The following is a 17,957-nucleotide window of genomic DNA, read 5'->3' as shown; positions in this document are numbered from 1 at the left end:
TATGTTAAGTGGCATGGGAAGTAGCTGCAATATGCTGCGCAAGCATTGATTTTCTACTGTGCATGCACTTTGCAGTGGATTGTTTTTGTGGAAGTTGACTGTGAAACGCTTTTTTATTCACATTTGTTTTGCTCAATCAGTATTTGTTTTGTCTGTGAAGAAGGGATCGCCTTGAGCTTTATCTTGTTAAAGCATCTTTGTTAAGCTGAGCCAGGGATGAATTGCAAAGATACATCAGAGCTCATTCCTAGACACTTTAAAAACATACTTTTACAATGATAACACTGCATACAGGCAAGAGATCTTTCTGATCAAAGTGCAATGTGTTTCAACTAGGGAACAAGGGGCCCAGAGTGTAAAGAGTCCAAATATTACTGCATGTTAGTATGCAAGACAGTTAAAAATATCTGCATGAGACGATCAAAGAGAGGAGTATGTGAAGCTAAGCGCACAACAGGAAAGGATTACTATGTGACTTTTGAATATGTGAGTTGATATTTGGAATTTAGGCTCCGACTTCGTCACTCCCCACGGTGATACACCAAACTCAGCCAGCAAAGTTTTCACGAGTGACGATGATGACTTCCCAAAGGGGAGCGTAGACACCTACAAGGGAGAACCTTGGGTTGAGGTGGAGGTGGAGTGCAACATGTTTGAAGTTTCACCTACTGTTCACAGGAAGCCAGAGAGTAAAGAGTGCAATGATCACTGGGTGTACAGCGTTTTTAAAAACATTAGTAGGAGTTGATAACACAGATAGAAGAGCAGGAATGGATTATTATGTGAATGTAAAATATGTACTCATTTTAGATTTGGCATCTGCTCTGACCTGGTCAATCCCCACAAGAAAACACAGAGCTCTACACAGCAGTGATTAGGGAGTGATGATAATAGCCTTCCCTTCAAGGCCTGCAGTTTTGGAATAAAGACAGTGTGTACATGGACATGTCAGCAGGTTACATGTTTTTCAACTCTTGTCCTCCAGGCTCGAAGATGATCTTTCTAACTGTTCATACGCTCTTCTACTCCATTATATAGTATCCTCAGGGTGGTGATGGTTGGAAGTCAAGGAAAGAAAGTAATACACAAGATAATGAGCACAACTGAGATAGACGTTGCTAGTTCAAGGGCATTACCCAGTGAAAACAATATTCCCCAGACAGATAGCTCCCGTGTTAATGAACACTACTAAAATAATGTATGTGCAGAGCAGAAATGGAGTAGTCAAAGAAGGAAAATGCAGAGATGCTGCATCAACAGGACAGGTTATCATTCAGTTTTTCTGTTTAGATGGGAGTTTAAAGGTCTAGTGTATAGGATTTAGTGGCACCTAGAGGTGAAGTCGCAGATTGCAGCCAATTGAATACACTCTCATGCCTCATCCTCTCCTTCCAAGCATGTAAGAGAAACTTCACAATAAAAGCAAAAGGCCGTTTCTAGATCAGAGTTTGGTTTGTCTGTTCTGGGCTACTGTAGAAAAATGGTGCTTCAACATGACAGACCCGCTCTCGCTGTAGATATAAAGGTAATGGAAACATACTAATGAATGTTGTATTCCATTCCTACCAATAATACTCCTAAATCTTGCACACTGGACCTTTAACACCACACATGTATGTACCATGTTCACTATAAAATCGCTGACAATATAGCAACGATAGTTAATGAAACATTTTGTGCATCTCCATCCATTGTTCCAAGATGGTAAGGACAAACGATCAACAGCACGTAATGATGAGCTGTCTTTGCCTGATTAATGATGTCTAATGTGTTTTTGCTCTTTAATTCTTCCATTAGTTTGATATTTGGCATTATGGATGTTGCAATCAGCGAGCGAGTAGAAAAACAAACAGTTATTAAAACCTTGTTGCAACCAGGACTATTGCCAGTCAGGGCCAAAACCATCACTGAGCACTCTACCATACCCATAATAATAGTGTTTGAGATTTATTTGTGACTTCCCGGCAAATTATTTGGCTCTCTTTCACGTTTGATTGCTTGTATTTGGTTGAGAAAGCAAACATAATCGAAAGTATTTTCATTACTCCAGAGTTCAATCCGAAATGACCTTGCAGCAAGGCAATCCTGCCCTCACTGTTATCACTCAATCTACAAGTCATGTGACGGGTGTATCACTGCAAGATACACCCTTAATTGACAATTAAGGACACCCTCAGTTTCATCCTCCCAAGCTGATTTTTCACATTAACATGGCGGAGAAATGAATCAGCCACATAATGATTTGGAGTTGGAGGTATGACCTCAGTAAAAAGGATCTATCTTCCTGTTTGAAAACATTTCATTAAAGTGTAATTATCTGCAAGGTTATTGCGTCTCAGTCTCAGAGATCACATTTCTGCGTTGCTGGAGAATTCAGATCTGTTGACGCTTGAACCATCGCTGGCAATGTTTTCCGAGATCATCCGCAGCCCACGTAAAAAGAAGCAGAACATGTTGTTGTGGAGGTTTTCTGCTGGCCACTGAAAAAAAGAAATCAGTGGAATAATCACATCATCCTGCAACTGCACAGGTCCACTTCGGCTGGATGACTAATCTGTGCACTCAATGATACACGAGTGTCAAAGGTCATAGCCTGCCGCTGCCACAGAAGATGAGACTGTCACTCTGTGTGTTCGTATGGATGAACAACAGCTGATGAAAGAATGCAAAAATTCTATAATAACACAGCTGGCAGCACCTTCTTCCCCCTGCTGCTGGGTGAAAAAACGAATGCTCCATTACCCTATCAAATATGAATAGGAGTTTATGAGCTCACATCTAGGATTGTGAGCACAGTAATCACTACTAAATAGCAGTAACTCTACTCTCAATTCAGAGTTACGAGCATGAAGATATTTCTCTAAAGGCACTCCACATGAACACAGATTTTGAAGTCTTGCAGAGCAGACATGAAGAATCTTACCTCTGTTGTCTCTTACTCCATTCAAATCCAGACCCCAATGCCCCCAATGAATACTATAAAACATATAAATCAGCAATCAATATACAAGAAATTGCCACACTTAAGAAACCTAAAAGAGAAAGAATGTTCCTGGAGATGTATCACCATTTTTTTAAATAGGTTTTTACCATTTTGCAGCTCTGTGTAGCTCTTCCATAATAATGTCAATTAACGCCAGAATTCAAGCGAAGCATTTTTAAAGCGGAATGCTTGGTTTGCTTTTATGTCTCTATTCATGGTCCTAAAACATTTAAATCCAACTTAATACTGTACTGTGGCGATCTGCCATAACTATTGATTCTTTTTCTCTAATTAAAAGAGAGAAAAATAAATAAATAAATGTTTAAATCACACCCAGTCAGACCTCCCTTGTTCTGCCAATGGGATTCTCCAGAGAAATCTGCAATGCTTTGTATTGTACCACTGCAGAAGAGGCAGCATCCATCTTGCAGTGTGTTGTTCTTAGTAGCATACTTCGCCTCTCCATGACCTATCCGTGGCCTCGTGTCAGCAGCCAAAAAAAAACACCCTCTAAACTACCCCAGTCCTTGCCATGTAATGTGTCTATGAAGACAACTGTTTGGTATCGGCGGTATCTCCGACAGCGTAGAAGATGTTCAGTTTTGTTTGTTTTGAAAGATTCGTTATTGATTTGTTTGGGAAGAAGATTTTCTCGTGTGGGGAAAACTGAACTGAACAAAACTGAAACTTTGCCAGAGATATTTTATTGATTTGGTTGGGAAGTGGGTTTACACACAATGTACTGAACTTTATTGTAGACGAGTTTCTGTTTTTTGGTAATTGTTGAAGTGTGGTACTTTTTGTTGAGCTCTGGACTCCTTATTTTATATATAACCTTGGCACACGAAATGGAATTACATGGACGTGCCTCTAGAGGTAATTTTACTGATAATACACTGATTTATATTGAACTTTCGTTTGCTTGCTGTATTTCTCTGATTATGGCCTATTGTTGTATTTGGTGATACAGATTCAAGAGAAGTGGGTTCATGACATGAGTGTATACAGGTTCAGGTATCCATGTGAGGAACTGACCGATTAGACCTCAAACATTTTTCATTGTCAGACAAAACTCTGGCTCATGCCTAAAAAAAAAAATATAAGGCCATCCACTTCAGGAAATGGCATCCCAGATGGGACTTACTTTCTCACTGTTTTGACCTCCAATGAATGAAAAAAGTTTAACTCAAACCTTGAAAGGACTACAACATTAAATTCAAGAACTAGAAATAATGGTGCAGGACCTGAAAGCTGAATATTCACATAATCAGAAACTGAGTCAAACTCTGATGGAAATCAAACAGACAGTTAATGATGAACAGGAACACAAATACCAGAACCTGGGAAAACATACAGATTACCATGGAGGTCAGCTTACAATCAAATGGCGATTGTATCAAACTTCTACTACTGCAATGCAGACTGCCCATTTGGTCGACTCAGCAGATCTTGTGGCAAAGCAAATCAGCACCTTCAATCTACCATGCAAACCAACCTGATAGTCTGCCAATGTCTTCACCAGTTGACGCCTTGGTTGCAAGAGGGAGATTTATGGCGAGAAGCCCAGTGAAGTTGCAGTTTCCATGATGGAGGACTGTAGTGATCCCCTTATGTACTTGGAACAGTGTCATGACTATATGGCCTCATATCCACTTACTGATGATAAGCTTCTTGCCAGTCCACCGAATGTCCTTTATGGAACAGCTAGAGATTGGTGGGATGTGATGAGACTGGAAATGCGTACCAGGAAGGAATTTGAATGCAAATTCTCGTCATCCCTCCTATCAGACGAGTACACAGATGAAGAAAAGGACACAGGTTCAGGGTGACCGTGACAGCATACATGATTTTGCTTACAGATACAGATCATTTTGTCTGTGCTGCAAGCCAAATATTACACAAATCAAGGTGATTCAACAAAAACATCCGACCACAGTTGACAGTTGAGGTGCAGGGTCACTAAAGTAGATGAGCTAGGTGGAACAGCAGCTGGAAAAGGTCACCCAGTGAGAACAAGGCGACACCCTGGCCAAGCATTAGTAACAACTCCTCCAACTTTTTGTTGCCGTTGTAAGGGCTTCCACACACTTCTCCTGTCCCCATCAGAAAGGCAGAAGTCTCAACTCAACACCACCAGTAACAGCATTCACCCTCGTCAGGTTCCTCTATGGAAAACAATCCTACAGTGCATATAATGTCACATATACAGCCAAAAGTGACAGTTATCTAAACTGCCAGGGCTATAGCACATCAATTGACCATTGGTCTGGAGAAAGGGAGCACCATGGTTGATACTAGCTCATCATACACCTTCTGAATGAAGAGTTGTGGCATGCTATCCAACAAGAAGGTGCAGATCTGAATCCTTGATCAGGAAATCCCGCTACCTGGCAGATGAGGGAGGAAGATGGCTTTTGGGATGGCAGTAACATTGCTGGGTCACATGCACCTTACTTGTATTGATCTTGCTGTCTTGGGTCATAGGTCTTCTCATTGGAAAATAATCAATGCTGGTTCAGTTCCAATATGGAAGATAAATATTGTACCTCTGCTTTTTGTTTCCCATCAGCCCCTGAGGATCAATTAAATCTATCTAGCCCAGTGTCAATGCAGAGTTACTATACAAGGTAACTAAGGGAGGCCAAATGGATGCACCAGGGAAGAATTGTCTCTTTCATAAAATAGAGGTGAACAGTGATATATGCATTACAATGTTGGGCTGCACAGAGGTGCTGACCCATAAAATGTTACCCAGGAGGTACCCATAAAACACTACCAGCAAAAATTAAGTTTGTCTAAGCATGTATAGGTAATAACTGTGAGTAGCTCTTGACTTTCCTATGTGGGTAGAATTGTGAGATAAAAGTGTCAATCAACACCTAACAAAGACCTAACTAAATCTAATATACGCAGTTTCTTTTTATTTTGCTACTGTCTTGTCATTCTTCATGGCGCTGAAACATTAAAACTCTGGCTGTGTTCCATTTAATGCCACAAGGTATATTAATATGCATATAGTGCACTTTCTTGGGAGTCGGTACAATAATACACTTTATAAATACACTTTACTAGAAATTACACCAGGCATGCAGCCATAAATCAAACAATTATGGAGCACTCCTACCAATCTAATGTCAGGAAAATGTACCTAGACTTAATATGTTTTGTTTTTTTTAGATGTTGTGTGGTGTTTCCAGTTATTCTGCTTGGACTCTAATGTACTGCCACTACTGATAATAAAGGTGTAAGGTTAAGCAAAGCTAACTGTGTCAGTAGAAATGCCAGTGGCTGTGCTTCATTTAGCCATGACCGGGCACTGCCTGTTACATAATGAAGCTAAAAAACTAGCTGTGTAAAATGTACGTGTTAATTATAGTCCAGATGTGCCACTGTTTTACAGTGCGCCCAGTGAAGCGCAATCTGTACATACAATCAAAATCCCAGGAAGAGGTCTAATTAGCCACCCCCAAACTGGCTTAAATGTCACTGCAGTCGCAATAAAATAACTTAACAATCGCAAGTGTGTGGTCAGCTGCTCTGTTGTGGCAGAAGGCGCATCGAGAACAAATATCTCTGCGTCTCGCTTTGTGTTGTGTGTTCCCTTCCCTCTGGCTAAAAGATGACTGAGGGAATTCCTCGTGACACACTGACATGATGATTGCCGACATCCATGAACCTCAAATGCTGCATCTTTATGTCCTCGCTCTTCGGTGGACTCAGTGGGCTGCCACAGAGACAAAGTGTGACAGATTTTTTGCCCTCAGCTGTCCCCAGCATGCACTAAGACTGAACATGCTACTGCTGTGTCTCCAAAGCTACATCTATACAATGCACTGACAGTTTGCTGTCTGAACATACAGTGCTGTTTTTCATAAGCCAGCTAAAATCAAACCTCGGATGCTGAAAGAGATTTATGTTTTGAGAGTTATGATTGTTAAGACTCCTTTGATGCATTTGCACCAAATACTTTGTCATGCATATCGCTCTTGCCCTTTATGTGTTTAGTTGAGTTCTCTCTTTTTTTGTTTTTCTCATCTACGGAGGTGGTTGTTTCAACTCTGTCCTGATGTGGCACTGTGTGCTTGTGTGTGTGTCTGCCTGCAGGCAGCAGATGTGATTGACAGGTGGTGATTGAAGCCCTGACGGAAAAAGACAATAATAAAAAAAAAACAACATCCCATATTTTTCACAGAGAGGCCATGTATGAAGATACAAACTGCTTTGGGAGCAGAGGAGAGAAAGAGAGAGGTTAATAGCAGAGAGCGGGCAAACTAACAACATCTCTGGAGAGTCCGTCTGGTATCGAGCACGACTGATAATCTCCCCTCTGTTGACTTCTGTTTTGAGTACAGCCTGACCCTCCCAGAAGAGATCTACATTCCCTTCCACCTGGAAGTTTCATGGTGAAGGTCCATCCCATTACAATATTAATGACCACAGTGAAGGATAATGTGTGATGGATCACCAATCATACAGCCTCCAAATGGCATTGGCAAGAGTTAGGCACATAAATAATAAAGTGATTTAGATGCTAAATCCATCCTAAGCGGATTACAAAGGCAGTGGCACTGCAATCAATCGTCATTTTGGGCCAACATGATGCATAGCAAAGGAACACAGGACACAAACTGATCTATACCAGGATGAAGAGGAAACTAAGCAGGGACAGGTAGAAGGACAGTGTGCAGGGAGTTGTACTCTGGCCAAATGCAGTTGATCTCTTAAAGGCTTTCAATTGTCCTCCATGTTGACAACTGTATGAGATGTGGCAAAACTTTTGTCCTCGATCCGAAATGGTGGCAAACAGCGTGTTGGGTATATTGTCCTACTGTTTACTTGTGCGGTGTTACACTATATATGCTGCACTGGCTGTCTGCCACGCGCAGACTGTATCTTTGATTGTTTTTGTTGAGTATATTGTTTTCCGTATACGTTCGATTTTCTAACCACAATGAAAACCAATTTCCCTTTGGGATAATTAAATTAATCAATCAATCAAAGCCGACCCATCGAAATACGACAAGTAATAACGCAGAATACACTGGCAAGAGGGTATAATGCTGACGCTAAAAATATATAATTGACCTCAAATCAACTTTGTTATCCGGTATCTTATGCCCTCTTTTGCTGACAGGAAGATTTCACAATCTCCCCCCCCATCGCTTTCTCTATCTCCATTTTCCAATTTTTTTTTCCATTTACACTGCACCGTGCTACGATCCTCACATCAACCTGGCATGTCTCAAATCTGATACCATACACTCTGACGCAGATCGCAACCGAGGCTTCATTAAACCCATCTCACTCATTGCACTTACAGGTTCCTTCGAATCAATAGTTCAACATTTCACAAAGTACACTTGTTCGCTTTATTGCAGAGAGTTACATAAGAGGGTCGATATCACTGTCGTTCCTGTCCGTTAAATATGAAGCCACAAGCCAGAGCCCGGGTTAGCTTAGCTTAGCACAAAGACTGGAAACAGGGAAACAGTCCGAAGACAATAAAATCCCCCGACCAGCACCTCTAAAGCTCACTAATTAACACATTATATCTTGTTTGTATAACTCGTGGTATTTATGGGGTGTTATGAGCTGGATATTTTGTACTGAAATGATGCTGTGAGACTTGTATAGATCTTCTGTTCTAACTCTTGGCAGGAAAGTGATTGACCGTTTCCCGAAATGTCAAACTATTAAAGTGTGAGTCAGGAGTCGGTGTTGTAAATTATAACTCAAAGAGACAAAGATGTGGCTTTACACTCCCTCACAAACACACGCAATTCCCTAAATGCTCTGCGTATCACAGGCTTAACACTATAAGTGAATATCCGATGGGGATTTTCTCTTTAATGTCTAGCCAAACCAATCCTCCTGCATCTTCTCCACCTGGCTGCTGTAATTCTCTCCATCATTCACCATTAGTATTCACAGGCTCGCTTTGCATAGATAATTCCAGCTATGTCTACAATAACTGCACAGCTCAGTAACTTTATTTCGAGAGCCAGGTTCAGAGGCATGAACAGTCATGAGTGAGAGGCCTTGTGGGTATTACAGTATGCAACTAGATGCATTCTTCCTGATCCACTGGACTGAGCTTTGCCAGAGTGAACCCCATAAGGCCCCCTCTGTGCCTTTCATGTCCCAGTGTTTGCTTCTGAGGCTGTGAGAGTATTCACTGTGCCTGAGCATGTGTGTGTGCTTGTATGTGGGGGTCTGTGTGTGTTTGCAGATGGGGGAAACGTTAGAGAACTCACTCGGAAAAAGGATTTTTAACCGTATAACCCACGGTAATATCATATCGCACAGACTGCGATATCAATACATGATCTCCTTCCCTCTCCTTCTTTCTTTTCACGCTCTCATTTCCTCTCTTTCTTCCCTTTCCATATCTCTCCTTGTCCTTGTGGGTGATTAGAATGCACCCTGGTTGTTCGTCTCTTCCCTCATTAATCACGCTCCGAGAGACTCGGCCTGGACGTTGAATGCACAGTCGGCCTGACCCAGCACTCGACAAAAGCATCCATAACAGCAGGTACAGAGCAGTGCGCAGGCTCGAACTCGTACAATAACTTGGACGGTATAGCCAGGCCCGAGGATTTACCCAAGCTGTAATGTATACCGAATATAAGAGTGTGTTTCTTTTGTGGAAACAATACAGAAGAAATGTAAAAATTTTCATTGTGCACTTAATAGGCTTTAATAAAGCCACCCAGGAAGCCAGGAACGCACATTTCCCAGCTGCCAGGATCTCTTTCTGTATCCTCTCTCTCTCTCTCTCCCTCTTTCTCCTCTCTCCCTCTCTTATGCATTCTGACAAATGCTTTAGTGGGGCATGAGCCACAGTGTGGACAAAGTGAGATGGATTACCGTGTGGATTTTGGCAGGGGAAACTGCAGCTAATTCTCTGATTAGAAACCTGGGTTCAGAAGGTAGAGAAACACTGAGCTGTGAATCAGAGTCAGAGCGCGGGGCTCAGTGAGCTCCGAAAAAGCCGACGGGGAAGGGGTGGTCTGTTTCCATTTGCTTATAGAATTCATAAAACAAGCTTATTTTTAGTTTCGTCTGCATGTTCTGTCTGCAGGTGCCGTGCTACAGTTATGCTTGTGCATGTAATGGAGTTGCAAAACGATGACTTCCTCACAAACTTTCCATCACTTCATGCCGGCTGATATCGCAGTATTATTTCGAAAATCACTCTCTCTAGCGGTGCAGGACGGTGCGCTCCAATTTGGATTCTCACGCGGACATCAGAGTGTCAAAGTGCCCTTGAGCAAAACAAAGAAATCTGCCTCCTCAGCAACAAGCAACATGCTCAAAAATGAAAAATGTAATATCTCACTCCGTAGCCGTCGGATATTCCAGTGGGTCGCATAATCCACAATGAAAGAAAAGTCCAAAACAGAAGATGTTGCTTCCAGATCTATTGACAGACTCTCTAATACAAACGTTAACGCTACACGGCAATTAAAGTGGTTATTGTCTGTGGCTGTTATGTGTGTTTACATCAATATTTGTGCGAACAAAACATCAGAAAACAGACAGACAATCTGTTTTTTCAATTAGAGAAAGATAAAAGTTAAAGATAATGATTGTTTTTATTGTATATTATTAAACGATATATGGATGGGGCTTTTATGAGTAATTACTGTTTTTTGCAATACATTAAAGTCAGATTACTCATGAAACTGCACCGGCTTAAATTGAAGTTGTCTAGTCCAATTAAAATGCTGTTACTTCAGAAGTTCTTTCACAGTACGTCTGCTAGCATAAATAAACTAAAAAACAGCAGCCAAAAATGGAAAATCTTATGTAATCTCACTCTGATGAAAGGCGGCTAATTAGAAACATAATCAAAGTCGGCTTGATACAAACAAGACTGTTATTGTTTTTGAAAGCAGAGCCACAGTCTCACATCACCAAATAAAGCCTGACAAATTATAGACGATACATTTTTTTAAATGGATAACACGAATGTACTTGAAATCTAATGTTCTCTTTGGGGTGTTTGAGATCCCAGACCCTCTTTACTAGCTGTGATTGGTGTTTACATTACTTAATACACAGCACAACAGCTCCTTAATCTCAAACAAGTCCAAAAGTTTTATTACAGTTGGTTCATAAGATGTCTGACAGGCAGTTTTGGCCTCTCAGGGTCTAATTAACCCCAAACTTAAGTAATGTCGTATATGGGAAGATTGCTTTGTATGTGAATGACTTTTTAACAAACAAAATGAATTTAAATGTATTTATGCATAGCCAATATAGTTTATAAAGCCTGAAATGTTTTCTATTTTGTATGATAGCCATGCTTTATGGTAGTTTGTGTATTTTCTGACCTTCACCAAAGGTTTAAGCCCAGTTTGTGGCAAAGAGAATGATTATTACTTTTTTTTTGTTTGTTTTTTTAAATACAAAATGCAAAAAAAGTCAGCGACTGAAACGTGTCAGATGAGTTCAGAAAATGACATGACTAACTTTGAAACGCTCTGTGCGAGATGAATTCATCTCTATCTCTCTGCTCAGGGTGGCCTCAGCGTGTCATCGAGCCACCCTTTAAGGACCGCCCACAAAATCCTGAGACTGAAAACTGGTGAAAAACTATTTTAACCTCTAACTCCACGTTTCAGTGATATATCAAAGTCTTTTCACGTGTTTTCAGCAACTATTTTCCAACATATTTACTGTATTTTGAAAGAAGCACACAGTCTTTAATGCGGGGTCTGTAAGCAAAACACACAAATAACCTTCTCCACCACTGGCCATGACAAGATCTGAAATATACAGTGATGCTGCCGTGAGTCAGTAAGTAGAGGACACATCCATCATTAATCCTGTCTTCATATCTCCCATCTGACCAACCAGCCACCTCAGTGTCTCAGGTATTTTTTTTTCCTTTACCTCACCGAGAATCCCCGAGGCTTCTTTTATATAAGTTAGCAAATAAACTGATAGAAGCCCACTCTGAGACGAACAGTGGGGACCGCGAGCTTTCAGACTAACAGGATTAGCTTGAAGCCTAACAAGCATCTTGGCTAAGACGTGTTCATTAATATTACATCCATAGAGAAAGAGAATGAGAGAGAGAGAGAGAGGCAGCGAGGGGAAGTGGCTTTGGACCACTGAAGAAGAACGGAGTTGGATAATTGTTCCCCACGCATAATCACAGATGCTTGTTTACTACTGGGAGCTTAGGTTCACATTTAGGGCATGCTGATGTAAACAGATGGGCTTGAATGAATGGATCACTGGTTGAAATCTAGACTCCCTTAATGCAAAAAGTAAAACTTTACACTAAATATGCACGCTGGCAGACTGCCTGTTATGATTAGGCAACATATTTGGAATAAGCACATTAACTAAAGAGGCTTGTCTTCACTCTGACTTTATCTATAACAGCCCCAGCGACGTGTATCAAGAGTAATGAGCCTTTTGTGCGGGATTAGTAATGCTCTGTTTATGCACACTGAGAGATAATACTACAATAAGGAATCTGTGATTTTGTGCCAGGTGTGACCACTGCAGTGCGACCTTTACCCGGACCAGACAGACCTTCATAACAGACCTGACACAGACCCCCCAGCGATGTCAAATCTGCCCTTTAACACCCAATAATAATTGATCCAGTCAGTCATTGTCTGCCGCTTAATCGTTGATACGCACCTCAGGCCGGACGACAAACGACAAATCCGGGGCGATAAAATGGTGACGCATTGTGTGAGTAATGTTTTGTGACTGGTGATTACACATGCAGTGATAATTACTGCGACCCCGGAGGGTTTTCTGCTGACCCGTGCTCACGGGGCTCTGCAGTGTAACCCCCGCTGACTCCCCCCTGCTTAGTGTGCGAATTAAGAATCGCTGTGACAGATTCGCCGAGGAGTTCTACCCCGCGAATGAAGAAGGACAGTGTAAACAAAATAACATTAAAAACAGCCCATAACCTCACCCGGAGCCATCTCTTGCTCTCTCATGTGTTTTGTTTTTCCTCTCACATTTTCCTTATTTGACTCCCTCTGACTCCTCGCTCGCTCTCTCGCTACTTTGCCCTCCTTGTTCCTTCATCCTCTCACTCACAAGGCCTCCCTGCCAATTATAGCGCAAAAGCTGAGGGCCTGTGAATCATTGCATCCAGTTGTTAGTGCTCAATACTGACTCATGGCTGGAGAACGGGACCCAGCCTTGGGCTCCACCGTCCGGTAAAAGGTCACGCCGAGCATGATGGCCGTTAACAACCTCAAGTTTATTGCAGTCAACACTTTGCATTACCCGCCGCCACGACTAACCTCTCTGACACCATCCAGACACAGTTTACAGTCAGGCCATAACCATCCCAAGGAACTCAGAGCACTGTTTAGAGCACTGGTGCATGGTAAAACTGCCCACTTGGCCTTCTTGGACCTTAAGTCGGTGCTATTTTAAGGAGCGAGGGAGCAGTTAGGAGGATTATTTTGCCACTGAGAGGACACAGATTTGTTCCTGACAGAAAAATCCACATGCAAACATATGTCTAATTGAATATGCTGTTTAATTAAACGAAACATCTGGTGCGTAGTTCGGATATTTTCTGCAGCCCACACCCTGACTTAGCTCAAAGTTTAAAACAATTTTCTCAAACTCAGCTTCTTCTTCTTTATCTGTGTCTCCTCCTTTGTGTCTGCTATGGATTTAATTAGGGAAATCAGTGAAGGATAATGACTTCTACCTGGGTTGACCTTTTTGTAAGAAGTGTCTCGAATATTTTGCATATTCAGTGAAGATTTGATTAAAACGCAACGTAATTCACTTTGGGCAGGAGTTCAGTTGCTCGAGTCAAAGAGAGACTCAATAAAAAACGGTGCACGCTGTACCGAGCTGACAGGATGACCAAACGTCTTTTGCAGCTGTTGAGGGAGAGGAAGCTCAAACACACAGCTGTCTGCTCTGTGTCTCCGAGGGGAAGAAAATCGTCAAACGTGAGCTTTATGCACAGAGAGAGGGGTCGTCTTCAATAGATAGCAGCTGGTTTGAAGTGCATTCCTGACCTTCACAACTCTGTGTCTTTTTCACACGTCCTTATTAGACAGTAACCTTGATGGAGTCGTAAGAAGTGGTAAATAAGTTCCCAAACCAACGGTTATATAAAAAGGAGGAACATTTGTTGGTAAAACCGAGATACAGAATGTTCAGACGAGATGACTTTAAGGCAAGAATCTTGTGTACTCGCGTACTCCTGCATAATGTAAAATCAGTGCCAAGGTCTTAAGCGTCTTAGTTTTCAAAGCAAGGTATGAAAAAAAAAATACCAAAGTGGGCCTTTGCAGTTGATGAGTTCTGGGATTTAAAGTGCTTGAGCTGTAAAGTGTGTCACTGTTTTCTCCGTAGCCTACCTGTGTGACAGAATTATTAATGAGCTGTGTCTGTATTTATGCACCTCATCTAACAGGGGAAGATGGGCTGCCTTCATTACCCTGAGTTGCGGGAGCCCACCTGTCAAATGAAATTTGCGCCTCGGCCGAGACGAGCGCTTGTTATAACAGAAGGGGGAAATTCATTCGAGTGTTAATCTGCTTTGAAATGATGGGTCAGGACATTGTCAGGGTTCTCTCCTCATACATGGGGTAAAATGAAGATCATGGAGTGTGTGTAAAAAGGCAGTATTTCACTGTATGGTCACTGAGCACCACACTGTGGTACATAGAAGTTATTACCACTATCATTACCAGTACAGTGTCCAGTGTGCCTCACACATCCACATCAACAATCACTGTGTTCAGCTTTGAACTTTTCATTGAATTCATTGGTTTCAGTTTCTTAACGTGCTCATGAATCAGTAGAAGCAGAGTGTGTGCAAAGATGTGTGCATTACTAGTGATAATGTACAGAACATGTGCATTACAATCACTTAAAGAGGTTTGTTTACTACATGTGCAGTCAATTGCAACAGCTGATGATATTTAGTTTTTCAGCGGTGGCTGTGGCCCAGGATCAGTGGTCAGGGTTCGATCCGTGACTCCCCTAGTCCTGCATGTCCTTGAACAAACATACCAAACCCCAAATCGCTCCTGATGCTGCACCATCGGCGTGTGAATGTTTATGAATGGTTAGCTCCCCAAAAACTGATGAGCAGCTGGCACCATGCAGCCAGTGAGTGCATGAATGGGTGAAGGAGATATGTAGTGGTCAGTGGTCAGTCCATTTACCATTTAGAATCTAAAGCCAGAGAGGTTTTAACGCATGCATCTCTCATATTCCATGATTTTGATCATTTTATGTGCTTTATTGATACACTGTTATGTGTATTTCAGATTCCTTACAAAGTGCTGCAGACATAAGTTACTTTGTGTGTGTGTGTGTGTTCTTGTGTGTCTTTGTGAGGAGCGTTTTATTTCGTTTCACAACAATTCTGTGACATTTCTGTGAAAGGCCGTTTGAGGCTTAAAGACATTTTCAGAATTTTTTTAAGCGAGACGTAAGAAAAAGATGAAGGATGTGAGATGAAGAAAAAAAAACACATTCCTGCTCTCGCAAATGAAAAACAGCTCGCCGTTAATCGAGTCAGTACAGTCAGGAGTTTTGCTAATACAGCCTGAACTGCTGTAAACTGCTGTGCAACGGACGTCGCTGAGCCAATTTCCTGACTTCAAAACTGTTCTGACTTCACTTATGGTGCCGACGTTTTAGCATTTATCAGTATCCTGTAGGTTTCCTGTGGCTTTCTGCACCCCCAAAATCGTACACACTGGACCTTTAACTACTGTTTTTGTTTTCTGTAGTCATTTCTACTTTGCAAATGTCTGTGTACTTTGAAAACTGATAAGCGGAGGAACAATAACTTTTGAGATTTTAATCTCAACTGGAGACTTATGCAGGCGTTGCATTGCTTGCAGTTTTATTATAATCTTTGGAAAGAGTTTGTACAACAGTGACCCCTTCAGGAGACAAGAGGAGGTTCTTGTAGCTGCAGGTTGTTGCAGAATGGAAGAGACATACGAAGAGTATGACAGTGCCCTGTGTGCCCCCCATGATATAGAAATATGAATTATTATTATAGTAATCATCTGTTGGTGGTGTTTTAGTGGGTTGATTCATGTATTATTGATATGAAAATGAACTGTATTCCCTGTACTTGATTGCTGTGCTTGGTGTTATGCAGGCTTTTCTGTTTCACACACACATAGAGGTGGTATCAGTATCATTTCTCTCTTCTCTTTCCTCATCCGAAACTGTCTCATTGGGTTTCATGTGATGCCACTATAAAGTAACGAAACATTGCAATAAGTAGTTATATTTCAGATTAGCAGTGAGAGCAGAAGGTTAACATTCAGCGCTCCACAGAGGATCACTTATGACACACGTTGTCCATTTTTAATCTGCAAGCCCTGACGACCATTTGTCATCCTCGGTCCATTAATCAGACCATTCTTTGAGTGTCGCTTTCTAACTCGTGGCGTAGAAATCACAGTCTTGTTAATCTCAGGTGCAGTAGATAGAATCAAATATGAAGTCACATCCTTCATCGCCTTTGCTTCCTCTTTGGTTAAAAATCTTTCTACAGTACACGCAGCAGCACAGTCGTTTGTGGCTCCATTACATCCAAGAGACACTATTGTTGTTCACGTATCAGGTTTTGTAACCCCCCCTCCCCGCCCCGCCACACTGTGTGGTTTGCATTATCTCTGCCGACTGGGTGAACTGCCGTGGCACTGATAGTGTCTGAGCTGAATTAGATTTGGCAGCCTTTAATGCCTGTATGAATAGCAATTGCGACTAGTTCAACATTTGAATACTTCTTAATGTGATTCTTTGCACTCTGCTGACCCTGACAGATGGAGAGAGAGAGGGAGGGAGGGAGAGTGGGAAGCAGAGAGAGAGACAGAGTGTGTGAGATAAACGAGGTGGGAGGGAAAATACGGGTACGGAAGTAAGCAAGAAGGGAGGGATGATGCAGATTAGGGGCCTAAATAAAAACTAAATGAGGTCTTACTTGAGAGGATGTAGGCTGGATAATATATGTAATGCATGTTTAGTGAAAAGATGGTACGTTAGAGGATGTGTGGAAATAATCCCTCAATTTAGTAGGAAAAGAAATAATTAAAATCGAGTGTTTACATGTGTGTTTGTTTACTTGCTGAGGATTTGTGGATTTTAGGGGCATGGTCATGTTTTTTTCCTCCATAAACAGGAACAGCTTTGCTTCAGTTGATGCTAATTGAAGAGTTTCTGAGGTTTCCATAAAAGTGTATTAACCCCAACCGCATAATGTCAACACTGATGTTAGGACCAGATTTATTGGAAGATGCTGATAACTCAAACTGGACTGGTGAATCACTCCACTTTCCCGTATTTGCTTGATCTGAGTCTATCACACCGTTTTTTTCCCCTAAAGTCCAAACCGGAGAGTCCGACTTCTCTTCAGTATGGGTGTGAAAGGTTTATCTCTTTGTGTATTTGATCCTCTACCTTTGGTTCAAGGCATGCCGGGATGTACTTCAAGTCACATGTGATCTTGAAAAGAAATGAGCGGAAGAATAATCCGTGAATTCTGGCCAAGAAAAACTTCAAATTTCAAAATAAAGTGAAACCCACAAAGAGAATTTATATTGTTACTGTCCCTGTGAGCTCATGCATTAATGTCAAGATGTACCACCACTCTTAGTTATCTCTTTAAACTGAAAGCAGGACCAAAACATCAAGTTATTTTACTGTTTTGTGATGGAGTGGAGTATTTTCTTCATGGATTCATCTGCTGACCATTGCTTGATTAATCAACTGTTTGTTTAGATTGCTAAAATTCTATATATAGCAACGAAATGCTGTCACAAGTACCCAACATGAGGCTGAACCCAGCTGTAGAAATGACGTTGTTCTGTTCCTGTGTACAAACACATCTTAAAACATTTCATTTCATTTGAGTCAGCCCGCTGACACTGATTACTTAAAGACACACCATTAGAGGGAGGTTCATTTAAATGTAGGGCTTAGTCAGCCGGACAGA

General features: G+C 41.6%; 1 protein-coding gene across 6 annotated transcripts in view; it reads left to right on the top strand.

Moving 5' to 3' along the window:
- LOC104931496 (RALY RNA binding protein like) overlaps window positions 1-17,957 on the top strand; it is a 93,917-nt gene that overhangs the window by 39,103 nt on the left and 36,857 nt on the right. The window lies entirely within an intron of this gene.

Source organism: Larimichthys crocea, chromosome XXIII (genome assembly GCF_000972845.2).
Source record: "Larimichthys crocea isolate SSNF chromosome XXIII, L_crocea_2.0, whole genome shotgun sequence".
Lineage (NCBI taxonomy): Eukaryota > Metazoa > Chordata > Actinopteri > Sciaenidae > Larimichthys > Larimichthys crocea.
This window is presented reverse-complemented; position numbering and strand designations above follow the sequence as displayed.